We start from the raw sequence: 23,133 nt of genomic DNA, 5'->3' as shown, positions 1-23,133 counted from the left end.
AAAGCGGGGTCACTGTGCTATGAGGCAGTAAGAAAAGGGCTGTCCAGGACATGGAAGCAACCTAAGTGTCCATCGACAGATGAATGGATAAAGAAGACGTGGCACATATATGCAATGGAATATTACTCAGCCATAAAAAGAAACGAAATTGAGTTATTTGTAGTGAGGTGGATAGACCTAGAGTCTGTCATACAGAGTGAAGTAAGTCAGAAAGGGAAAAACAAATATCGTATGCTAACACATATATATGGAATCTAAAAAAAAAAAAATAAGGTTCTGAAGAACCTAGGGGCAGGACAGGAATAAAGACGCAGACGTAGAGAATGGACTTGAGGACACGGGGAGGGGGAAGGGTAAGCTGGGACAAAGTGAGAGAGTGGCATGGACATATATACACTACCAAATGTAAAATAGATAGCTAGTGGGAAGTAGCCGCATAGCACAGGGAGATCAGCTCGGTGCTTTGTGACCACCTACAGGGGTGGGATAGGGAGGGTGGGAGGGAGACGCAAGAGGGAGGGGATATGGGGATATATGTATACATATAGCTGATTCACTTTGTTATGCAGCAGAAACTAACACACCATTGTAAAGCAATTATACCCAATAAAGATGTTAAAAAATAAATAAATAAATAAATATGTTTAGCTTAAGCAAAATAAGAGAAAAAGAAAAAAAAAAAGAAAAAAGAAAAAGAAAAGGGCTGTCTTCCAAAGTTTAATTTTAGTACAGGAGGTTCGTTCATACAAAACAAATCCAGGTTCCTTCAGAAATGTTTTCAGGGACTTCCCTGGTGGTCCAGTGGTTAAGACTCCGCTCTCTCAATGCAGGGGGCACAGGTTTGATCCCTGGTTGGGGAACTAAGATCCCGCATGCTGCGTGGAGCGGCCAAAAAAAGAAAGAAAGAAAACATGTTTTCAGTTGGAAAACAAACAGAAGCTTCAAATTTCAGGTGAGGGTAGACTTCGGCCCCCAGATGTACTGGGATGAATAGTATGACTCCAAAATTCACATCTACCTGGAAACCCACAATGTGACCTCATTTGGAAATAGTGTCTTTAGAGATGAAATGAGTTAAGATGAGGTCACACTGGATTAGGGTGGGCCCTAAATCCAAGGACACGTCCTTATAAGAAGAGGAGAGGACACAGACACCCAGGGAGAAAGCCACTCGAAGATGGGGTCAGAGACTGGAGTGACCCGGCCACAAGCCCAGGAGCACCTGGAGCTCCGGGAGCTGGAAGAGGCAGGAAGGATCCTCCCCTGCAGCCTCCAGAGGGAGCACGGCCCTGCTGACACGTTGATTTTGGACTTTTAGCCTCCAGAGCTGAGAGAGAATACACTTCTATTGTCTTAAGGCTCCAAGTTAGCGGTGCTGTGTTCCAGCCGCCCCAGGAGACGGACACAGCAGACTGGCGTCGAGAGTCAGAACAGCTGAGCTAGTATCACCAGAGGGCATGACGGGGTGGGGTGAGGGGTTTGGGAGGAAGCACTGACTTTTCCTAACAAATTCTGAAGATGATCCTGATGCAGAGCCAGGTCTGAGACCTCCTGATTCAGACCCACACCCCATGCCAGAGAGACCCACCCACGACCCCAGGGTGGCCCATCTGTAGCTGGGGGGACAGGCCCAAGTGAGGCTGCCTCACGTGGTCTGCAGCCTGCCTCCTGTGGCCTCTCACCCACTGGTCCCAGGGCCACCCCCACTCCTTGGTGTCCCCTGAGCCCGTGAAGGTCCGGGGGAGGGCTGGACGGGGAAAGGCCCTTGTTTATCTACAGTGTGACAGGTCCCAGAGCGGGACCAGCGTGGGAGGCTGCAGGGCACACCTCAGCCATCCAGTCATCTAGCAATATGTACTGAATATCCCCACGTGCAGGGGACAGTTTTAGACAGTAGGGACACAGCATGAAACACAGAGTCCCTGTGGTGGGCAGAATCAAGGCCACCCAATGATGTCCACGTCCTGATCCCCAGAACCTGAGACCATGTGACCTTAGATGGCAAAAGAGACTTTGCAGGTGTGATTAAGGTAAGGATCTGAGATGGGGAGATGATCCCCCGGAGCCCTCGAGGGAGTGCAGACCAGCCCAGCGAAACGCATTTCAGACAGTGTTGATTTACCCCACTAACTCGGTGGGACGTTGTTACAGCAGCCCAAGGGGACACATGCACTTTGTCCTCAAGGGCCTTCTGGTGGGGTTGGGAAACAGACAAGAGAGAAATGTCAGGCGTCAGGGACAAATGCTGATGAAAGATCAAGCTGCGTGAGGGGGGCCGCAGTGGGGGCCGAGTGTGTCAGGTCTGAGCAGAGGCGGGAAGGAGGGGAAGCAGGGAGCCAGGCTGGAAGCTGCTGGAAGGGGAATCCAGGTGGAGGGAATCACGTGCAAAGGCCATGAGGTGGCTGCAGGGAGTCCCCGAGGGGAAACAGAGAGAAGCTGAGCAGGGACCTGTCATCCTGAGGAGCCGGAGCCGCTGGGGGCTTGGAGTCAGCGAGGGGCATATGCTCCATCCCCACTAGGGTCCCTGGGCAGCTGAGTGGAGGGCAGGTGGCAGAGGGCAGCGGGCTGGCCCCATCCCCGTCCCGTGCAGCCCACCGAGATGAGGGATCGGACCAGGCGCTGTGCCCCAGGGTGGGGGGAGAGCAGGCTTCCCCGAGGAGCTGACGATGGACGGGCATAAAACAACCGGCGGGGCATGGACTGAGTGTCCCAGAAAGAGGAGAGGGTCCCCAGCGGGGTGAGCGTAACAGGTCACTGTGGCCAGAGGGAGAGCAGGGGTGAGCGGCCAGGGTGAGCCGGACCACGGGGCCTCGAAGCCACGGTGAGGAGCTGGGTTTTGTGCAGAGAGGCCAGGAGGCCACCGGGAGGGTTAACAGAGAGCTGGAGGGTGTGAGCAAATGCCAGGAATAGCCTCGCGCAGAGGCAGAGGGGAGTGTGTGTGGACCAGGCTAGAGCCCGGCAAGGCCAGGCCGTGCTCTGGGGCTCGGCTGACCTGTGTCCACTGGGGCTCATCCACCTCTTCTTACAGGGTTAGATTTTTTGAGCCACATAAATATATTACCTGTAAAAATAAATGGGCACCAACAACCTCCTTCTCCCGGGATGGGGCTGGAAGAGAACGTACTTTACCTGTTCCGTCCAGCTCCTCCAACTCCAGCCCGCACATGCTCTGCTGGGGGCCAGGGCGGCTCGGAGACATCGTTGGGATGCCACCTCCTGAGGATCCGGGCATGGGGTCCTTCCAACGCCCTGAGGGAGAAGCACACGGAACCCGGGGGGCATTTAACACAAGTGCACCGGGCTTGAGGAATGGAGGAATGCCCTTCACGTGGCCCGTGGGCTGTTTAATTTCCCTTCTTTTTTTTTTTTTAAATTTTATTTATTTATTTATTTATTTATTTATGGCTGTGTTGGGTCTTCGTTTCTGTGCGAGGGCTTTCTCCAGTTGCGCCAAGCGGGGGCCACTCTTCATCGCGGTGCGCGGGCCTCCCACTATTGCAGCCTCTCCTGTTGCGGAGCACAGGCTCCAGACGCGCAGGCTCAGTAACTGTGGCTCACGGGCCCATTTGCTCCGCGGCATGTGGGATCCTCCCGGACCAGGGCTTGAACCCGTGTCCCCCGCACTGGCAGGCAGACTCCCAACCACTGCGCCACCAGGGAAGCCCCTAATTTCCCTTCTTGACAAGAAAAAAGGCAGCCACGACTGAGTCACCCAGATCTCAGATCACCTTGGCGTTTGGCGCTCAGCCTGCCCGGCCCTGCCCCCTCCCCCGCCCCACCCCCCACGTGGGAGAATCGCCTCTCAATGAACAATTCGAGGTCCCGGGAGCCAGACCCCTGGAAGGTGGCATCCACCCCACATTTGGGCCCCTATATGTGATCCCCTCCTCCGCAGGCTCTGCCCCCCCGATGGATGCACCTAGACGGGGCTCCCCCTCCCCAACGGCCCCACGTCCCAGGGGAGCAGGGCACGAAGGGCAGTGGGATGGGGGGGACATGTGGAGTGAGAACAGCACTTCCAGGGCCAACGCACTTGGAGGACAGCATCGTTCCTGCTTCACCACCCCCTCAGAGATACACACACTGACTCCTGTACCCACTTTACGGAGCGGGTACCTGAGGCCAGCAAAGATCACTTAGAGCTGCTCATGCCCACAGAGCTACTAATCCCAACTATAGCTAAGAGTTACCACCTGGTTATCCTGGGCCTGGGATGCTGCTTCAAAACCTGTGCCAATCTTCACAAAACCCTGTAAGTACCCAAACAACGGAATATTATTTGTCCATAGAAAGGAATAAAGTACTGACACGTGCTACAGCACGGATGAACCTTGGAAATGTCATGCTAAGTGAAAGAAGCCAGCCACAAAAGATAACATGATTCCATTTCTAACGTCCAGAAGAGGCAAATCCATAGAGACAGAAAGCAGATTATTGACTGCCAGGGGGTGGAGGGGGAAGGGGGGGGATTAGGGAGGTGAGAGCAAAGTAGCATGGGTTCTTTTTTTTTTTTTTCTGGCTGCATTGCATGGCTTGTGGGATCTTAGTTCCCCCACCAGGGGTCAAACCCGTGCCCTCAGCAGTGAAAGCACAGAGTCCTAACCACTGGCCAGCCAGGGAATTCCCTGCATGGGTTCTTTCGGAGGTGAAGAAAATGTCCTAAAATTGACTGGGGTGATGGTTGCTTATATCTGTGACTACACTAAAAACCACTGAACTGTATACTTTGGTGAATTATATGTTATATGAATCATATCTCAGTAAAGGTGTTTTTAAAACTTAATAATGCAGGGTGAAAACAGCACGTATAGTTTGGTCCAGTTTTTTAATAGTGAAAAGAAACGTAGAACAGTGTTTTTGAAAGGCTGGTTTCTATGAGTTCTATGATTAGGGTTTATAAATCCATTTATTTTTCCATGTTTGTCCTTTTTTCATTTTTGCAAAAGCCTGTATTGCTCTTAATATAAGATTGTCATTTGAACTAAAATAAGAATGTTTTATGAATATAGAAAAGTTTTAAACCTTCTTAAAAAAAAAAACCCCATTAGCTAAGTGCCATTTTCTAAGTCCATTTCACAGATGGGAGAACTGAGGCAGAGGTCAGGGGGTCACTTGGCGGATACACAGCCCACTGAGGGCAGGGCTGTAGGACTCCAAAGCTCTTACCCAGGACACTGGCCACAGATATACAAGAGCAGAGAGGGACTTACCCGGTGGCACAGTGGATAAGACTCCACACTCCCAATGCAGGGGGCCCGGTTCGATCCCTGCTCAGGGAACTAGATCCCACATGCATGCCGCATCTAGGCGTTCGCGTGCCACAACTAAGGAAACAGTGAGCCGCAACTAAGGAGCCCGCCTGCTGCAACTAAGACCCTGTGCAACCAAATAAAATAAATAAATAAATATGAAAATAAATAAAATAAAATAAAAGAGCAAAGAGTCAGGGGGGCCCAGGGAAGGAGAGGTTAAGTCCCCTTTCCAGGGTGTCCACTCAGAGCTGGCCCATCAAGGCCGCACCTGCCCACTTTGGGGGAGAAGTCAGAGTCTGTGCTTGTCCGTGACAGCTGCCAATGTTTAAACAGTGCAATCTAATTTAAAATGAAAAAAACCAAAATCTGTATGCCCCAGACTCCACAATTCCACTCTTGGACACACACCCAGCAGAATGTGTACATCTGTGCACCAAAGGACATGGGCTGGAATGTTCTGAGCCGCAGCACTGAGACAGCCCCAAACTGGAAACGACCCAAGTATCCACAGACAGTGAAGGGAGCTAGAGGCCGTGCAGGGCGCGTCGGTGCAACGCTCAGCCGCCGTGCAAAGGGGCTGCGCGTCCCATGATGTCATTGAGCAAAAAGACTCGAAAGAAGATACACAGTATGATTCCATTTCTACACGTGCAAAGCCAGGCCAAGTGAGCCCACGGTGACGGAGGCTGGGGAGGTGCGCACGCTGGTGGGGGGCAGAGGGGGAGGGGCACCGGTGCCGGCCACGCTCTGTCTCCGCATTGGGGTGCTGGCCCGTGTGCTCATGCTGGGAAAGCTCAGGGCATCTGGGAGCTCTGATTTGGCCAGGCGGTGGGGGAGGGCTGCCCGGAAAGGACAGCAGTGGAGTCGAAGGGCTTCGAGGAGGGGATGGGGGAGAAGAGGCGCTGCGTAGAAGGTGCGGGGGCGGGGGGAGGGGGCTTGCGGGCCTCAGCCACTCACCTGACAGCCACATCCTGGGCGGAGCCGGGACCCCGACACAGGGGGATCAGATCTGTGCCCTCAAAAGTGCTCGGGCACCAGAGGGGCCCAGATGATCACGGAAGGGAGTGGACATCGACCGGACACACGTGGAGACTGACAGAGGCCAGGAGCTGGCTGAGGCCACACACAGAGGGAGGCCGGTGTCAGGAGACACCAACGGGCGTCAGAGGCACAGTGCCCCCGGCCCATGCAGCCCACGCTGTGCCCAATGGGACGATGCCATAGACACAGGCTACGACCAGATTCCAGGCCTGCAGCCCCACAGGAAGGGAGCTCATGGTCAGAGAGAGTGGACTGCTGTCCTCGTGGCCACCAGCATCCCCTCCCCTTCTGCCAGTAACTCACCCACTGTCTCTCTCACACACGTGCACACACGCATGCATGCCCACACACGCACAAACATGCACACCCACACGCGTACAGGCACACACATACATGCACACACATGCATGCCCACACGTGTACACGCACGCACATACACGCACACACCTGCCTGCCCACAGGCGCACATACATGCACACATGCATGCCCACACACATACACAATACATGCACACACATGCATGCCCACATGCGTTCATGCACACACATACACGCACACATATGCATGCCCACAGGCATGCCCACATACATGCACACATGCATGCCCACACACGTACACAATACATGCACACACATGCATGCCCACACACGTACACACACACATGCCCACAGGCGTACACACATACATGCACACATGCATGCCCACATGCGTACACGCACACACATACACGCACACACACATGTCCACATGCAGGCCCACAGGCGCACACATACATGCACACATGCATGCCCACACACGTACACACACATGCATGCACACGCATGCACGTGCATGCGTGTGCGTGCATGTGGAATGCAGGACTTTTGCCCGGCCAATCACAGCACCAAATTCCCTGAGCCATGGGGACTGGCTCAGGAGTGATCACATGACCCAGCCGGTTCAGTCAGAGTGACTTCTAAGATGTCTATAAAAGCTACTGAGATACTTTTTTTAAAAATAAATTTACTTATTTTATTTATTTGTTTTTGGCTGTGTTGGGTCTTCGTTGCTGCACGCAGGCTTTCTCTACTTGTGGGAAGTGGGGGCTACTCTTCATTGGGGTGCGTGGGTTTCTCATTGCGGTGGCTTCTCTTGTTGTGGAGCACGGGCTCTAGGCACGCGGCTTCAGTAGTTGTGGCGCATGGGTTTAGTAGGTGTGGTGCACGGGCTTAGTTGCTCCGCAGCATGTGGGATCTTCCCGGACCAGGGCTCGAACCCGTGTCCCCTGCATTGGCAGGTGGATTCTTAACCACTGTGTCACCAGGGAAGCCCAGGAGAGATACTTTTAAAATTTCTTCTACTGGACCCAAACTGGAGAGGATGTGAGCCTGGAGTTACCCAAGGTCACCACATGGAACTGGAGGAAAATGAAGCCCATGGCAGAAGACAACGCAAGGGATGCAGAATATGTCCCTAAAACACTGTGCACCTGGATCCAGCTGTACCTGAGTGCAAAGATCCAATAAATGCTCTTTTCTGCTTAAGCCAGTTTGGGTTATAGATGACCTGTCACTTGTAACAAAACGAGTACTGATTTTTTTTCTTTGAAAGATCAGTGGTATTGAAACACGATGAAATCTTCCTCAGTATTCTCTACTTTAAGAGAATGAAACAATCAAGCCCACACTGTTTTTCTTTTTGATTGTGGCACAAGAAAATGAACTTCATTTCTGAAAACTCTTTGGGGGAGATCTGGCTTAGAACAGAGCTATGACAGGCACCAATGTACATCAGCCCTGCCCTGCACTCAGTCCCGACCTCTCCCCTCCAGGAGAGGCAGTTAGAAGTGGCGACACCAATGCTAACCCAGCAGGGCCCCCGAGGACGCCACTCTCCCCTGATCCAAGCTTCTTCTCCGTGGCCAGCAGATAACACAATCTTTCAATGAAACTGGTCCACTCCATGTTGCCTGATTAAATCCCCCCCGATCTCCCCCTACTCCACAGTTCATTTCTAAATAGCAAAACGGTATGACAACAACATGAAAGGACTTAAGTTTCTGGGGTAGCAGGGAGTCTCCCACCACCCTGTGTGCAACTTTTATTTCTGCACACTCTCCTCCAGTTTTGCCCACGTGCACCCACATTTGACAAAGTCATAACCAGACTGCACGCCCACGTACGTTTTGTAATCAGCTCTGTCTGCTCACCCACCACCCCACCCATCAGCCCAGAGCACCCCAGACCCCGGAATATTCAGCCCAACGCCCAGGCCACCAGCAGCATGGGCAGCACCATCTGGGATGGGATTTGGTGTCTCTTGCTGCAAAGAGGAGGGAGATTTGGGGGCAGGAAAGGGGTGTGGACAACACGGCTGTGTCCAGGCACAGGTGACGTGCTCCCCATAGACTCTGGTGGCCACCACCGCAGTCAGGCAAGCTCAGCACCACAATGGCGGGACAGCCTGACCTCGTCACCTCCAGATGCGCTGCGATATTCGTGCCCAAAAGACCTCACCTGAATCTAATTAAGCCTCTAGCTTTATTGTGCCAGAGGAAGCACCCCAGGGGACCAAAGAACACAAGAAATGACACCATGATGGGGGAAAACAAATCACAGACAAACATAGGGGAGTTTCCTGGTGGCCTAGTGGTTAGGATTTTGTGTTTTCACTGTTGTGGACCAGGTCGGGGAACTAAGATCCTACAAGCAACGCAGTGTGGCCAAAAAAAAAAAAAAAATCAGACAAACCTGGAATGAGAGCCATTCTACAAGGCAATTTACTGGCCTGGTCTCTTTAAAAGTTGATGTTATTTTAAAAAAAAAAAAAAAAAAAAAAAGCAGGGGAGGGGGCGAAATGGGGGTGGGTGCACTGTTCTAGATTGAAAGGAGACAGAGAGACATAAGGACCCAACACAGCACTTGATGGTTTATAAAGGAGCAGTGAAGGGACTTCCTTGGTGGCTCAGTGGTGAAGAATCCGCCTGCCAATGCAGGGGACACGGGTTCGAGCCCTGGTCTGGGAAGATCCCACATGCCGCGGAGCAACTAAGCCCGTGCGCCACAACTACTGAGTGTGTGCTCTAGAGCCCATGAGCCACAACTACTGAAGCCCGTGTGCCTAGAGCCTGTGCTCCGCAATAAGAGAAGCCACCACAATGAGAAGCCCGCACACCGTAGGGGAGAGTAGCCCCCGCTCGACACAACTAGAGAAAGTCCACGCGAGCAACAAAGACCCAACGCAGCAAATAAGTAAGTAAATAAGTAAGTAAGTAAGTAAATAAATAAATAGAGCAGTGAAAACATTCCTGGGGCAACTGGCACAATTTGAATGTGGCCTGAATGGTTGATGACATTAAAGGAATTACAGTTAATTTTCTTAGATGTGAGAATGGTATTGGGTTATACAAGAGAATGTCTTTACACTCAGGTGCTAAAATAGTCAGCAGGGAATGGCAGGAGGTCTGCCACTCACCTTCCAGGAGTTCAGCTAAGAGAGAGAGAAAGACAGAGACAGAGGAAACCCATAACGAATGGTACCAATTTCCAAATCATGGTAAAAAATGTGTTTTCTTACATGTTTCTGTACTCTGAACAATTTTCTTTTTTTTTTAATAAATTTATTTATTTTTTATTTTTATTTTTTGGCTGTGTTGGGTCTTTGTTGCTGCGTGCGGGCTTCCTCTGGTTGCGGCCAGCAGGGGCTACTCTTCGTTGCGGTGCGAGGGCTTCTCATTGCGGTGGCTTCTCTAGTCGTGGAGCACGGGCTCTAGGCGCGTGCGCTTCAGTAGCTGTGGCTCACGGTCTCAGTAGTTGTGGCTCGCGGGCTCTAGAGCGCAGGCTCAGTAGTTGTGGCGCACAGGCTTCGTTACTCCACGGCATGTGGGATCTTCCCGGACCAGGGCGCGAACTCGTGTCCCCTGCATTGGCACGCGGATTCTTAACCACTGTGCCACCAGGGAAGCCCCTGAACAATTTTCTTAAAAACAGTTGGAGACAGATGGAGGGAAGGAGGGAGCAGCCCTGGCGTGGCTCTATCACCCCATTTATCAGAGAACAAAACCAAGGCCAGTGAGGGGCCTACGGTGGCTCAAGGTCACACGGCGAGTCAGCCCCAGGACGCCCCCTAGGACTTCTGCCTCTACGGCTTCTCTTGGCACAGGTAAGCCTGGGGTTTTGGTGTTTCCCTTCTGATGGCTCTCCGCTGTCCAGGGGCCATGTCGCCAGTGACCGTTGCCTGGCTCGTGTCCAGGTTCAATCAGCCTCCTCCCTCCACCCCCTGCTGTGCTCCGCACCCCCCAAGCACTCTTCCCAGCCCGGGTCACCTGCTCCCTCAGGGGGACTCTGCTGCCACAGACGGCTGTGTGGCCTTGCCCAGGCTTGTGCCCTCTCTGGGCTGAGGTAGAGAAAGAGCCCTGCTGGCTGCTGGTGGGAGACCCTGGGCAGGGTACAAGGGGGCGTGCAGGACAGGGGCAGGGAAGGGAAAGGGGGGCAGAGACCCCAGGAACAGGCAGGCGAGGTCTCAGGGGTCACTGGCACAACCTTCTACACCGCCCCCCGACACGCACACATCCTGGCTCCCCCGTGCCTGCAGTTCTGGGCCGTCACGTCCAGCAAGCCCCTCGCTGTGACACCCCTTCCTAGTCCAGCAGACGACGATTCCAGATCAGCCCCCCAACTGCCCACACTTCACGCCGGAGACTGGATCTGCCACCATCCCTGCCCGTAGACCCCCCCACGCCCACCCCGGCCCGGGGCCTGCATCCCCGGTGTTCTTCAGAGGCCACAGCTCCCAAGGGCCGGGGGCGGGGGCAGGTTGGGCTGGGCGGGGCCGGTGCACACACAGGATCTGGTTTGCTCCTGGCAGGATGCCGGGCACGGAGCACCAGGCAGGGGAGGCCCCGTGCTGCCCCACCCCGGCCCGCCGCCCACCTTCTCCACGTCGGGGACACAGGTCCACCTTCCAAATGCTGCCTTCCCCAAGCTGGGGACCTGGGAGGGTGGCGGAGGTGACCCCAGGCCCGGGAGCCTGTACCCAGGCCTGGCAGGGATCCACCCTCTAGCTGCAGTGACTCTGGACCCACCCGGGCAGTCGGTCTGAGAACACTGGCCGGGAGCCTGTGAGCTGCAGACCTGGCGCACGTCGGTCATCTGTCCCCGGTCACCAACGAGCCTGGCTGCCAGGCACAGGGGCCCGGGGGCTGTTGCCACCCTCGGAGGGCACCCGGTCCTGTGGGGAACTCGCGGCCGCCCTGTCATTCCACTGACACCCCACGACAGGTGAGAGGGGGTCCCGAAGTCTGAAGACGGGGGGAGGCCACCCTGGCCCCACTCCACCCTCGGCCCCTCCCCTCAGCCCCCAGCCCCCAGCCCTGCATCTCCCCCTTGGGTGCGCCAGCCTGGAATAAGCCTGTCACCAGCCTGTTAACAAACAGCTTGAAAGCAACCTTCTGAGGGCACCAGCGGCCCCTGATTGAAAAGGCAGGGGCACCTCCTGGGGGACCCGCCCGCCCAGGGGCGGGAACACGTCTGGAACATTCTCGCTTCAAAGCCTCTCAGGAGGCACTGACCACCGGGGTGAACCCCCGAGGGGCCCCAGGCCTCCTCCTCAGCCCCCGGGGGATGGGGGAGGTACTCCAGCTGCACTGAGCCCAGCAGCACAGCCTGAGGCCCCAGAGCCTCTGAAGCCAAGAAGGCTTTGCTTTTCCTCCAGACTCTGCTGTAACCAGAATGCTTTGCACTCCTTTTTTTTCCTCTGCAAGCTCAGAGCCTTTCCCCGATCGCCTAGCCCAAACAGCACGGGCAGCACTATTTGTTCTGAAGCTTGTGTGCTTGGGCCTGAGCGTGTCATACATAATCTGTGCTTTGTTGTGGCGACGAAGGGCTAGCTGGGGGGTAACTGTCAGGGGAGCCCTGTGAGCCCCCAACCCCACAGGCCCATAGTCGAGAGTAAAATAAAGCTCTTCTCCCGTCCGCCGTGGGTTGCTCCCCTGGGCTTGGATCAGAGCCTGGTGGCCTCCCCTGGCCCCCTGCTGCGTATGGCCAGCAGGACCCCACCCCGTGCAGGACGGGCACACGGCCAGGGCAAGGAAAGGAAGCCACCCCCGTGCTGCCCAGGCGATCCTCGGGAGGCCAGTGTCCTGCTCCCACCAGGCACCACACAGCTGGTCTGTCCTCTCCAGGCCCAGGAGCCCCAAGGGGCTCTTACTGGCTGGGAGGCCCCCACGGAGCGGAGGGCTCCTGCACCTGGTCGGGCTGGTCCCACCGGCCTTGTGATGGTTGACTTTATGTGTCAGCTTGGCTGGGCTACGCTGCCCAGTTCTTTGATCAAACACCAGTCTAGATGTTGCTGTGAAGGTGTGTGTGGATATGATTAACATTTACAATCAATTAACTTTGAATAAAGCAGATTACCCTCGATGGTGTGGGTGGGCTTCGTCTAATCAGTTGAAGGCCTAAGAGCAAACACCGGGGTTTTTCGAGAAAGAATTCTGCCTCAACACTACAACACAGAGTTCCTGCCTAAGCTTCCAGCCTGCTGCCCTGCCCTGCAGATTTCAGACTCGCTGGTCCCCACAACTGCACGAACCGATGCCTTAAAAGAAATCTCTCTGTATAAATGCCTCCTATTTTTTGTTTCTGCTTCTCTGGAGAACGTGACTGATACAGGCCTCTTACAGACTCAGATTCCTCCTTCCCACGAACTGTCAGAATCACAAAACACTGGCACCAAGAAGGATCACAGTGAACATCTTGTGCTGTCAACTGTCATTGTGCAGCAGGAAAACTGAGGCCCAGAGAGGGGAAGGGGCTTGCCCAAAGCCACACAGCAAGCCCATGGCGCTGGATCTTGAAACCAGGTCTCTTGACTCCAGCCAAGAGCCAAAATGACTCCAAATTATGGTAGGAAATGTCAGAAATATATTTTTTTAATGCAAGGAGGAAAGTAACCATGGGCACATCCCACCATCTGGCACCAGCCATGGTTGATTGACTTGGCTACAAATCTGGGGGCTCCCATGACCCCCCCTCTGGTTCAGTAATTTGCTAGAATGACTCACAGAGCTCAAGAAAATGCTTTACTTACGATTACCAGTTTATTTTAAAGTCTACAACTCAGGAACCGCCAAACAGAAGAGATGCACGGAGCAAGGTATGGGGGCAAGGCTGTGCACGGAGCTCCCAGGCCCTGGCTGGGTGTGCCACCCCCCAGCACAGGGACGTGTTCACCAATCCGGAAGTCTCCTGGTTCCAGAGTTTTCACCCAAGTTTCATTACACCGGCATAATTGATTAGACCACTGCCATTGATTAAACTCAATCTCCAGCCCCTCCCCGCTCCCTGGAGACTGAAGCAGGGGCTGACGGTTCTAACCCTCTCATCAGGAGGGTGGGTCCTCTGGCCGACCAGCCCCCATCCTGATGCTATCTAGGGGCCCCACCTTGAGTCACCTCATTAGTATGGCCTCAGGTAAGGTCAAAAAGGGCTCATTATGAATAAAATTCACTCTTATCATGCAGGAAATTGCCACGTTTTAGTAGCTCTGTGTCAAGAACTGGGGACAAGGATGAAATATATATTCATATTATACAGTAGTTCCCACTTTCAGGGCAACTCCTGTTCATCCTTTTGACCTCCCTTTCCAACCAGAGTGTGTCAGGCCCCTTCTCCCCACGCTCCCAGCACCTGGACCCATCATTCACACCTCTGGTACCCATCATTTGCACTTCTGGTACCCATCATTCTCAGCTCTGGTACACATCATTCGCAGCTCTGGTACCCATCATTCGCAGCTCTGGTACCCATCATTCACCGCCCTGGTACCCATCATTCACCACTCTGGTACCCATCATTCGCAGCTCTGGTACCCATCATTCACCGCTCTGGTACCCATCATTCGCAGCTCTGGTACCCATCATTCACCCCTCTGGTACCCATCATTTGCACCTCTCCACCAGGTACGAGTGGATAGCTGGTTCTGTGATCCTTTAGTTAGCATGACTAGCGGGCTCCTTCACCACCCCCCACCCCCGAGGTGGGGCCTGGACTTGATGAAACGGGATCCCTGAGCACCAGGCCCGGCATATACGGGCCCATACGGGCCGTATGCATATACGGCATATAAATGCCGAAATAAAATGAGAATAAACCAGACATTACAAATGGACCGTTTTTCCTCGGCAGTGGGCTTCAGAGCAGCAGCTCCATCACCCCTGACCTGCCTTGCCCTCCACCTGAGTCCACACACGCCTCAACTCCTTCCTGAACCCCTCGCTGCCAAGCCCTTTCCCTCTGAGCCAGGTTCCGTGGCCCGAGGATGGGGGACGTGGGCACCGAGGAGCCACCAGCACCGTGAGGCCGCGCTGGCTAGAGCCATGGACCGCGGCAGGCGCAACACGGCCGGCGCGCAAAAGAGGCTTCAAATCCCCCGACAGTTCTATGTATAATTCATAGCAAAATGGGTTGTTGCTATGAAAATATATTTGCACATTACACAAATAGACCCTCACAGCAATTATCTTAATGCTGTAGCTACAAATTATCACCTACTTACCTCGGGCAAATTAGCACCAAATTTAAGTTGAGTGGTGCGGACGATGTGCGGGCCGCACAGAGCAAGAGCCCTCGGCCGCATTTGTAGGACCTGGCTCTCGGCTTTAGGCTCAGGATGGGGCGTCTGATAAAGGGCTCTGTGGGGAAGATAGGTGGGCTCAGGGCCATCCAGGCCTAACACTATATTTACAGGGAGGTCACGGAGACCCAGAGAGAAGGGGGCTGGCACAGGGTCCCACCTGGGCAGGGGGGGCAAAGTCAAGGCATAAGGGGCAGGGGCTGAGAAGGGGGCCACCTGAGTTGGGATTCCAGAGTCTCCGGGTTGCACCCCATGAAGAGTAATTTTCACCCTTTTGTCTCAGCTATGTCACAAATTTATTTATACAGACCCCACTACCCACTCTTGATCACAAACACCATTGGGTCCCCGACACTGGCGAGAAGGCAGGTGTAGATCATTTGTGCAGGTAGTGGGGCCAGAAGCCACTGGAACCTGGGCGTGACACCCAAAGGTGGCAGCAGCAAGGTCCAAATGAGCTGTGACCTGCTACAGGACTTTGTCAGAGGCCTGCCCACAAGTCCCAGGGACGGTGGGCACTCTGAAAAGACAAGGGGGGTCTGCAGAGAGACCTGTGGTTCTTGTAGACACCAACCTCGAGACTTGGGGCCGTTCCCCTCCCCTGCATCCCTGTGGCCCTGCCCACGGTACCCAGGTGCTCGCTCAGGTGTGCACCCCTCACCTGCACAGCCCTCCAGCTGCAAAGAGCTGACCCACCCCCCCCTCCCAGCCTGCCTGATTACCTAAGAGGAAGCCTATCTCCCCTCTCAAAAGTTTGCTGAGGAAGCCAAGTTGAGCCAATCAGCACACGGCAACTTTCCTGGCCACAGATATAGGTTCATTCAGGCCTGTGAGGTATCAGGAAAAGCTTTCCAGGTGCTTCTGGGAAAGAAGATCACTTGCTGTCCTGAGAGGGCCACTGGAGGAGTCTCTCTCCACACAGCTGTGTATAAAGGTGAGGCCTGGAATGGCTGGAGCCAATGTGCTGCCACCCCGAAGATCCAGCAGCCCACAAAAAGGGCAGGAAATTGCTCAGCCTTGATCAAGCCATACCTGATCTCCATAGCATCCCCAGACCATTTCAGCTACATGGGCTGATATGGTCGCTTGGACTTTTGGGCTGGTTCAGAGCTGGGTTTTCTGTCTGTTACAGTCAAAAGCGTTAGGATGCCCCCAGACCCCCCCACCTACCACAGGCTGGGAGAGGGGTTTCCTCCAAACTCTGGCAGCCCGCATCAGCCTACACCAGGTGTCCATGTGTCCTTCTTGACCCATCACCGTGTGTTCCCTGACAGCCGGGGCCATTTCTGACTCACGCTTGAGCCCCAGCACTCATCCAGCCCAGAACATGAAAGGAACTTGGGGTGTCTGTTGAACAAGAGAGCAGGCAAAGTGTACACAGCAGAGCCTACCATTCAAAGCCTTCCTGGCCTGTTTCACCAACACCCCCCCACCCCCACCCCAGGTCACTCCCACTGACCACCTTGCTCACTCCACTGTCTGCCATCCCAGGCTTCTCTGTCCCGGAAGAGGACACAGCTGGGGGCTCTGCCATAATCTCCATCATCCATACTCAGACCTGTCGGGTGGGGGGACCCTGGGTCCTCTCCTCTCCTCCCTAAGGGATATTAAATCCCAGGCTCTCCACCCCCAAACCCAGATCTCAGGCCCAGACCTCTCCCCCAACTCTCAACTCGAATATCCCAACTACTTACTCCACACCTCCCATGACACCCTCTGAGTGCCAACAGTGTCCTGTAGTTCTTGGAATAAAATTCAAACCCCTACAAACACCTGAAAGACTCTCGTGGCCTGGCCCCGCTGCCCTCAGGAACTCATCTCATACCACTCCACGCCACCCTCATTGTCTCTGCTCCAGCCACAAAAGCCTCAGGGTTGCTCCTCAAACATGCCAAGCTGTTCCTGCCTCAGGGCCTTTGCACATGCGGTCCCCTCTAGCTGGAACACACAGCTCCTGCAGGGAGTAAATGATCCCTATGGTTTCTATTACTACCATTGGCTCAAGTCCAATTCAATAATTCAGTCTGAATCCAAATCTACCTCCTCACTGGCCTCCTTGGAAAGCGAAGTGGTATCCACAGGGCCCCCATAAACCAACACTCCACCTTCAGATGCTTCTGTATAGAAAGATCTGGTTACAGTTTAGCCGGGCCAAATAAAGACTTGCCCCCGATGAAGCCAGAGAGAAAAACACCCCAAGTCCCCGGGGAAGGTCAGGCCACTTGTACTTTGCAGAGCCAGGGATCTGGTTCTGATCCCCTCTGTACCCGATCCACAGACCCCTCTGTACCTCTGCAGTGTTGGCCCCCAGCCCCTGCGCCAGCGCTGTGAGCATGCAGCACAGATGAAGAGTCAGAGGAATGGGTTCCAGCCCATGTCCCCCCCTACTCAAGGTGCCTCCTCAGTGAGGCCGGTCCACTCTTCTCAGACCCCACTCCCCCATCTGTGAATTGGGCACTAGCCCTGCCCCACCAGCGCCACAATGAGGATCAAATAAAGGGCACGTGTGACATCACGCTGAAAGGTCGGGCACCCTGGAGGCAAATGCATGGTAACGGTCACCAGGGCTGTGGAAGCCACGTACAGACCACTCCTAAAGAGGCCAGGCATTGGTCAGAAGACAGATTAACCTTATTTGGATCCTGACAAAAAATATAAGAAATGTTTATATTTGAGGCAATTGGGATTCTGAATACTAACTGGGTATTGGATATTAAGGAATTACGGTTCATTGTTTTAAGTGTGATAATAATATTGCTGTCATGTTATAAAAGTGGAGGCACCCTGCAGTATTTATGGAGCACGAGTATTAAAATAACAGGGGAGCAGGGGGTAAGCGGGGGGGAGGTGAGCCGAGGCGGGGATGGGGGGCAGTGAGCAGGTGGGGCTGAGCGCAAGCCAGGTTGGCTGCAGCGTGGTGGCGGTTTATGCTAGGATGTCTGCTTCCTTTTGAACATCTGAAATTCTCCATCACGGGAAAAACTTAAATAAATCCATCAGCCCTCCTACCTACTCTGCAAGGTGTTATAACAGCACAGACCTGGGAGCTTTAGGGACATGGGTGGGAGCAGAGACCCTCACAGCTGCAGGGGCCTCAGAGGCCCCTAAAACTTGATGGAAATCGTGGCCCAGAGAGGAGGTGCTTTCCAGAAGCCCCACACACATGCCCTGCTGGTCCACATCCCAACCACAGGCCGTTTTTCTGTGGATGACAAACGCCCCAGCGCAGACAGCCTCCTGGCCACCGGTTTCCTTTGCTTGTTTTAGTTTTATGACCAGGTGGGGGGAGGGAAGGGGCAGCTCCCCAGAAGCTTCTGGACTCCTGACCTGCCAAATCAGTTCCTTCGATGGAACAGTCACAGGCTCTGACTGAAACAAACTTCTTATGCCCTCCTCTGTCCAAGGTCACTGAAGAAAGAACCGTCTGGCCCCCGCCCCGGGCAGGACCAGGTTCCACACAAGCTCGGTCCCCACACGTCTTTCCTGGTTGGGCGCAGGGGTCGGGGGGGAGGCGGGACAATGAGTACTGCTAAGTGTAAACACCTATAAAGGTGCCCTGCCCTGTTTTAGGCACTTTGCACACATTAACTCATTTGTTTCTTTCTCCCGGGAACCCTAGGAGTAGGTGATAACACTGCCCATATTTTACAGGTGGGGAAACCAAGGCACGGAGTGGTCAGCTCCTCTGGTTAGCAACTCACGGTCACATGGCCGGGATGGGGGGTCGGGGCGTCAGGCTCCAGCGCCAGCTGTTAACCAGCGCACACTCTGCCGGCACTGAGCACCCGTGTTATTCCCTCTGAGCTTCAGGACACCCTGCTGCTTGACGCCCATTTGAGAGGTGAGAAAACGAGGACCCGACTCGGCCTGGTCGCCTGCCTTCCAGGGGCCCAGAAACCGGGACAGTGGCCAGATCCAGCTGCCAGCAGCTCTGGGAGCCTCCAGGAAGGTGGCTGGGACGGGACCCTGCAGCTGAGCCCCACACGGACATCTCTGAGGTCATCCCCCTCCCTCAGTGCCGGGCCCAGAAGGGGACCCTCAGATGTACCCTGGGCGGCCCGGGAAGCCTCTGGATACATGTGGCACATCTTCCTTGAACATCAATTTTAATCAAAGGATTGAGGGAAAAGTTAAGTAATTTATCTGAAAAGAAACTGAAAGTATCATTTTCATATCCCAGAGCTATTCTCACATAGATTTGAAGGGCAGTCACTGGCAGGCTTGGAATGTCTCCACCCAGGAGACAGACCTCAGGGCCCTGGGAGGCGGCTGGCCCGGTGGGGAGGGCGTGAATGCTGCAGCCACAGCACAGTGGGCCTGGCTCTCCATTCACTGGCCATATGACCTCAGAAAGTCATCTAAACATCCCTGCCTCAGTTTCCTCATCTGTAAAAGGGGACAGTAACAGCCCCTGCCTCATGAGGCTGGTGTGAGTGAGGAATGAGGCAATCAAGTGGACAGTTAGGGCCTGAGAGCCATTAGCAAAGGTGCCCGTGATGCTTTTGGGGAAGGATGGCCAAGGGCGGCCACTTTACAGGTCAGGAGGCTGAGTCCCCAAGAGGGAAAGTGACCTGCTCCAAAACTAGGTCTCTGACTCCCTCTGTGGTTCATTCTCCCCCTCCTGCTGCCTCTGTGCCTTGGTTTCCCCATCAGTAAAAGAGGGTAAAATCAGGGAATGGGTACGCACACCAGGCACTTCCAGGGTGGCTGAGCTTTTGCTGGAAGCCACCATCCATGGCGTGCCCACAATCGACTCAGCTGGAACTGGCTTGTTAGGGAGATGCCAAGATCCATGGGATGTTTAGTCAAGTTTCCAGACCTTAAAACATCTCGCTGCAGCGCCCATCAGCAGATGAGTGGATAAAGATGTAGCATATATACACAATGGAATATTACTCAGCCATAAAAAAAGCATCAAATATTGCCATTTGCAAAAATACAGATGGACCTGGAAGGTATTATGCTTTGTAAAGTCAGTCAGAGAAAGACAAATACTTTTTCACTTATATGTGCAATCTAAAAATTAAACAAATGAATACAACAAACAAACAAACAAAACATCTCACTGAGGTTGTACTTCAGCGACTCAATGACAACCAAGTAAATTCCTACCGGCTCCACCTGACCACCTGTCAGGTACTCTACAGGTATTTCTAACCCCACCTCACATGTGACTTATCCCCAGCCAACTACAGTCCCCCAGCCTCTGTGTAACCTCAGTGTGCCACACCCTTCCCTGCCTATCTCTCACCCATCTTCCAACTCAATGGTCACTTCCTCCAGGAAGCCCTCCCTGACCTCCCACAAGCCCCTGGCTTCTCTCTGTCACACAGAGGCTAGACTTTGAGTCCTCCGTGGGCAGGGGACTGGGGAGGTGGCTGTCCACAAGGACTAGCCCGGCTCAGGCCAGTGCACTGTGTCCGTCTTCACCCCTCGGCCCCTGCCCTGCTGTTGGTTTGAGAAATGGTTTAACGTCACTGCATTAAAGGAGAAACTCACAAACAAGACCCTAAAACCGCCAACAGAGACCGACCAAAGGATATTTACTGTTGAGTCTTAGATTTTGAGTTCTCACCAGGACAAATATCAACACTGCATTTCACCATCAATAAGCACCACGTGCTCTGGAATCCACACAGCCTCCGTCACAAAACCTCAAAGTCTGTGGCCTCCAGACAGCCAAGGCCAGGTCCCCACCCCGCCGACAAGGACTGAGGAACTCCTCCCCTCCCACCCTGCTTCCTTCTCCTGGAGCCTTAGCCTCCACTCTTCACCCACCTGCCAGGCACTGGGGAACCCCCAAGCCAGTGCTGTTGACAGTGGCGCAGGGCCAAGGTTTGGGAAAAGTGAAAGCATCCAGGGCCTCTCCCCTAACTGGCGATTTTGGAGGCTGATTTAAGTTTTGGGCATATTAAGTCTTGGGGGTCCATCCCCTGTGATGAGCGGGCCCGCACCCCCAGCCGGAGCCTCTGAGTCTGAATCAGTGCAGCAACTTCTCAGCCTCAGTTTTCACATCTGTGAAGCGGAGCGATGCTTCCCGCGCCTCCCAAGTTGGAGCTGAGGGAACTGATGTGTCGGCACAGTGTGCGGACCCGGCCGGATCGGAGACCCTTAATTTGGGGAGGAAAATGGGGGAACGGTGAAAGTTTGGGCTGAGACGGCCCAGCCGCACCAATCCAAGACATGAAAAGGCGGGAGAAGCGAGGGAGCAGGGAAGGAGGGGACGGGGGTGCAGGGAGGGTGCGGGGGAGCAGGACTGGAGGAGTGGGAGAGGAGCGCGCTCGTGCAAAACGGGGCGGGGTAGGGTAGGGGTTGAGGTGTAGGAGGGGCCGGGAACCCGCGGGGGCGAACGCGGGCACCGGGGTCCCCGCCCGTCTCCGCGCCGCGTCATGTGGCCCCGCCCCCCTCCCCGCCTCGGCTTGCCCGCCTGAGCAATGGGCCCAGCCCCAGAACCCGCGCTGCGTCCCCACCTGGGCCCAGGCGGGGTCCCTCCCGCGGACAATGGGCCTCACCTGACTGCAGCTCCGCTGGTGCCTCCCCTGGGCTCGGCTCGGCCTGCGACTCACCTGGCCCCGCCCCGGACGTGGCTCCCGTGCAGGCCCCGCCCCTCGCCCCGCCCCGCGCGCTACCCCGCCAGCGCTGTTTCCCTGGAGCACAGGACCTGAGTGGCCCAGGGTCATTGCGGTCTAGGCCTGCATTTCTGCGCATGGGCAAAGTCATTGTTCCAGCCCTGAGGCGGGGGGTCATGTACTCGGGAAAGACCAGGCTGGGACCCAGATACCCCTAGAGGTGTCACTGACGTTCCGGGGCCCCAGGCAAGAGGATGACTGGTCCTCCGATAGGATCGCATTCCCACCCGGAGAGCCGCTCAGGAGGTGGCGTTCTAAGGGTGGATTTCTATCAGGCCCGGTGTCTGTCGCCCCCTTCTGGCTGCAGCTCTGTCTCCGCTGCCTCCTCCCCGTCTCCCTGGTTTCTGAAGGTCGGCGCCCCGGGACTGGGTCTGCACCTGTTTTCATTTACTCCCCAGCTTCCTGCTTTCAATACAGCCTATACCAGATGATCCCCAACTAACGTCTCCCGACTCCAGCCTCCTGCCTCTGACTGCCCACCTGACATCCCCACACGTCCACGTGGGCTCCTCTCCTGGGCTTCCTATCTGGTTCTCCACCAGCCCCTTCCAAACCCGTCGGGGCATCCTTGGCTCCCCTCATTCCCTCACACCCCATGCGTGGTCCCTGGATGAGCCCCGATAGCTCTTCCTTCAAAACATGTCACAGTGCCACCACTTCTGTCCACCCACACTGGCCCAAGTGGTCCAGGCCACGAGCATCTCTCACGTGGCTCAGTGCAGCAGCCTCCTAACGCATCTCCTGGCTTCTGCCCTTGCCCCTTTCCATCTGTGTCAACACAGCAGCCAGGGGGATCCTTTCGTGAGACCCTGCCCTGCCCCTGCTCAAGTGTCCCTCCCCCTCCTGCTCTTGGGGGAGGGGTCTGGCGCTAGCAGCTACACAATCCCAGGCTGCCTTGCGTGGAAGGTGGCACGGCTGCTGGCAGCTCTGGGGTCACGTGTGGTGGGCTCTGTGTTCCCCAGTGGCCTGTGTACAGCAGCCAAGACGATCAGGTGTGTTGACCCTCCCCATTTCTAGAGGGGGGAATCTGATTGCAGAGGCCAGCTTGCATAATATCACACGCTGCTACAGTGACTGGTTCCGGTTCCAGAAGTCACTGGGCCTAAGCCAATCACGCAGGCCTTCGCTGGGCCACAGTGAGCAGTTCAGGACACTCCAGCTGGTGGGAGGAGCTGGACTTTGCCTGGAAGTTTGGGGAAGAACAAATCCTGCTCTGTCCTTTCCTCTCCCCCAACTTAGATGAGAAGCTTAGTGCGCTGGGAATAGCAAGAAGCCATCCTGTGACCACAAAGGGATCTGGGCTTAGGATAAAACAGAGATGACAAGGAACTGGGCCCTTGGTGACCTTGCAGAGCCCCTGGATCAAACCCACCCTGGGGCCCACACTTCCTCCAGACTTTCTCATTAAATGCACCAATAAATTCTCTTATTGTTTGAACTAGTTTGAATTTTCTATTTCTTACAACCAAAATGCCCTCTGATAAAATATCTTTATACCTTTTAGCCAAATTGCAAAGAGTTTCTCTCCTGACAGCATTAGCGGGAAAAAAACCCCAGGGAAGGAAGCCCTGGATGGCTGAGCCCGAGACACATGACCATTC

General features: G+C 54.7%; 1 long non-coding RNA gene across 1 annotated transcript; it reads right to left on the bottom strand.

Annotated features, from left to right (window-relative positions):
* Positions 1-707: 707 nt before the first annotated feature.
* LOC137774786 (uncharacterized) lies at positions 708-21,453 on the bottom strand. The gene is made up of 3 exons (XR_011075941.1): positions 21,416-21,453; positions 3,130-3,249; positions 708-875 (listed from the first exon to the last, which is right to left on the bottom strand). It is a non-coding gene; the product is annotated as an uncharacterized lncRNA (long non-coding RNA).
* Between the last annotated feature and the right edge of the window lie 1,680 nt (positions 21,454-23,133).

The sequence above is a fragment of the Eschrichtius robustus genome, chromosome 13 (genome assembly GCF_028021215.1).
Source record: "Eschrichtius robustus isolate mEscRob2 chromosome 13, mEscRob2.pri, whole genome shotgun sequence".
In the NCBI taxonomy this organism is placed as follows: Eukaryota; Metazoa; Chordata; class Mammalia; order Artiodactyla; family Eschrichtiidae; genus Eschrichtius; species Eschrichtius robustus.
The sequence above is the reverse complement of the archived record's forward strand: the minus strand, read 5'-3'. Positions and strand labels throughout refer to the sequence as shown.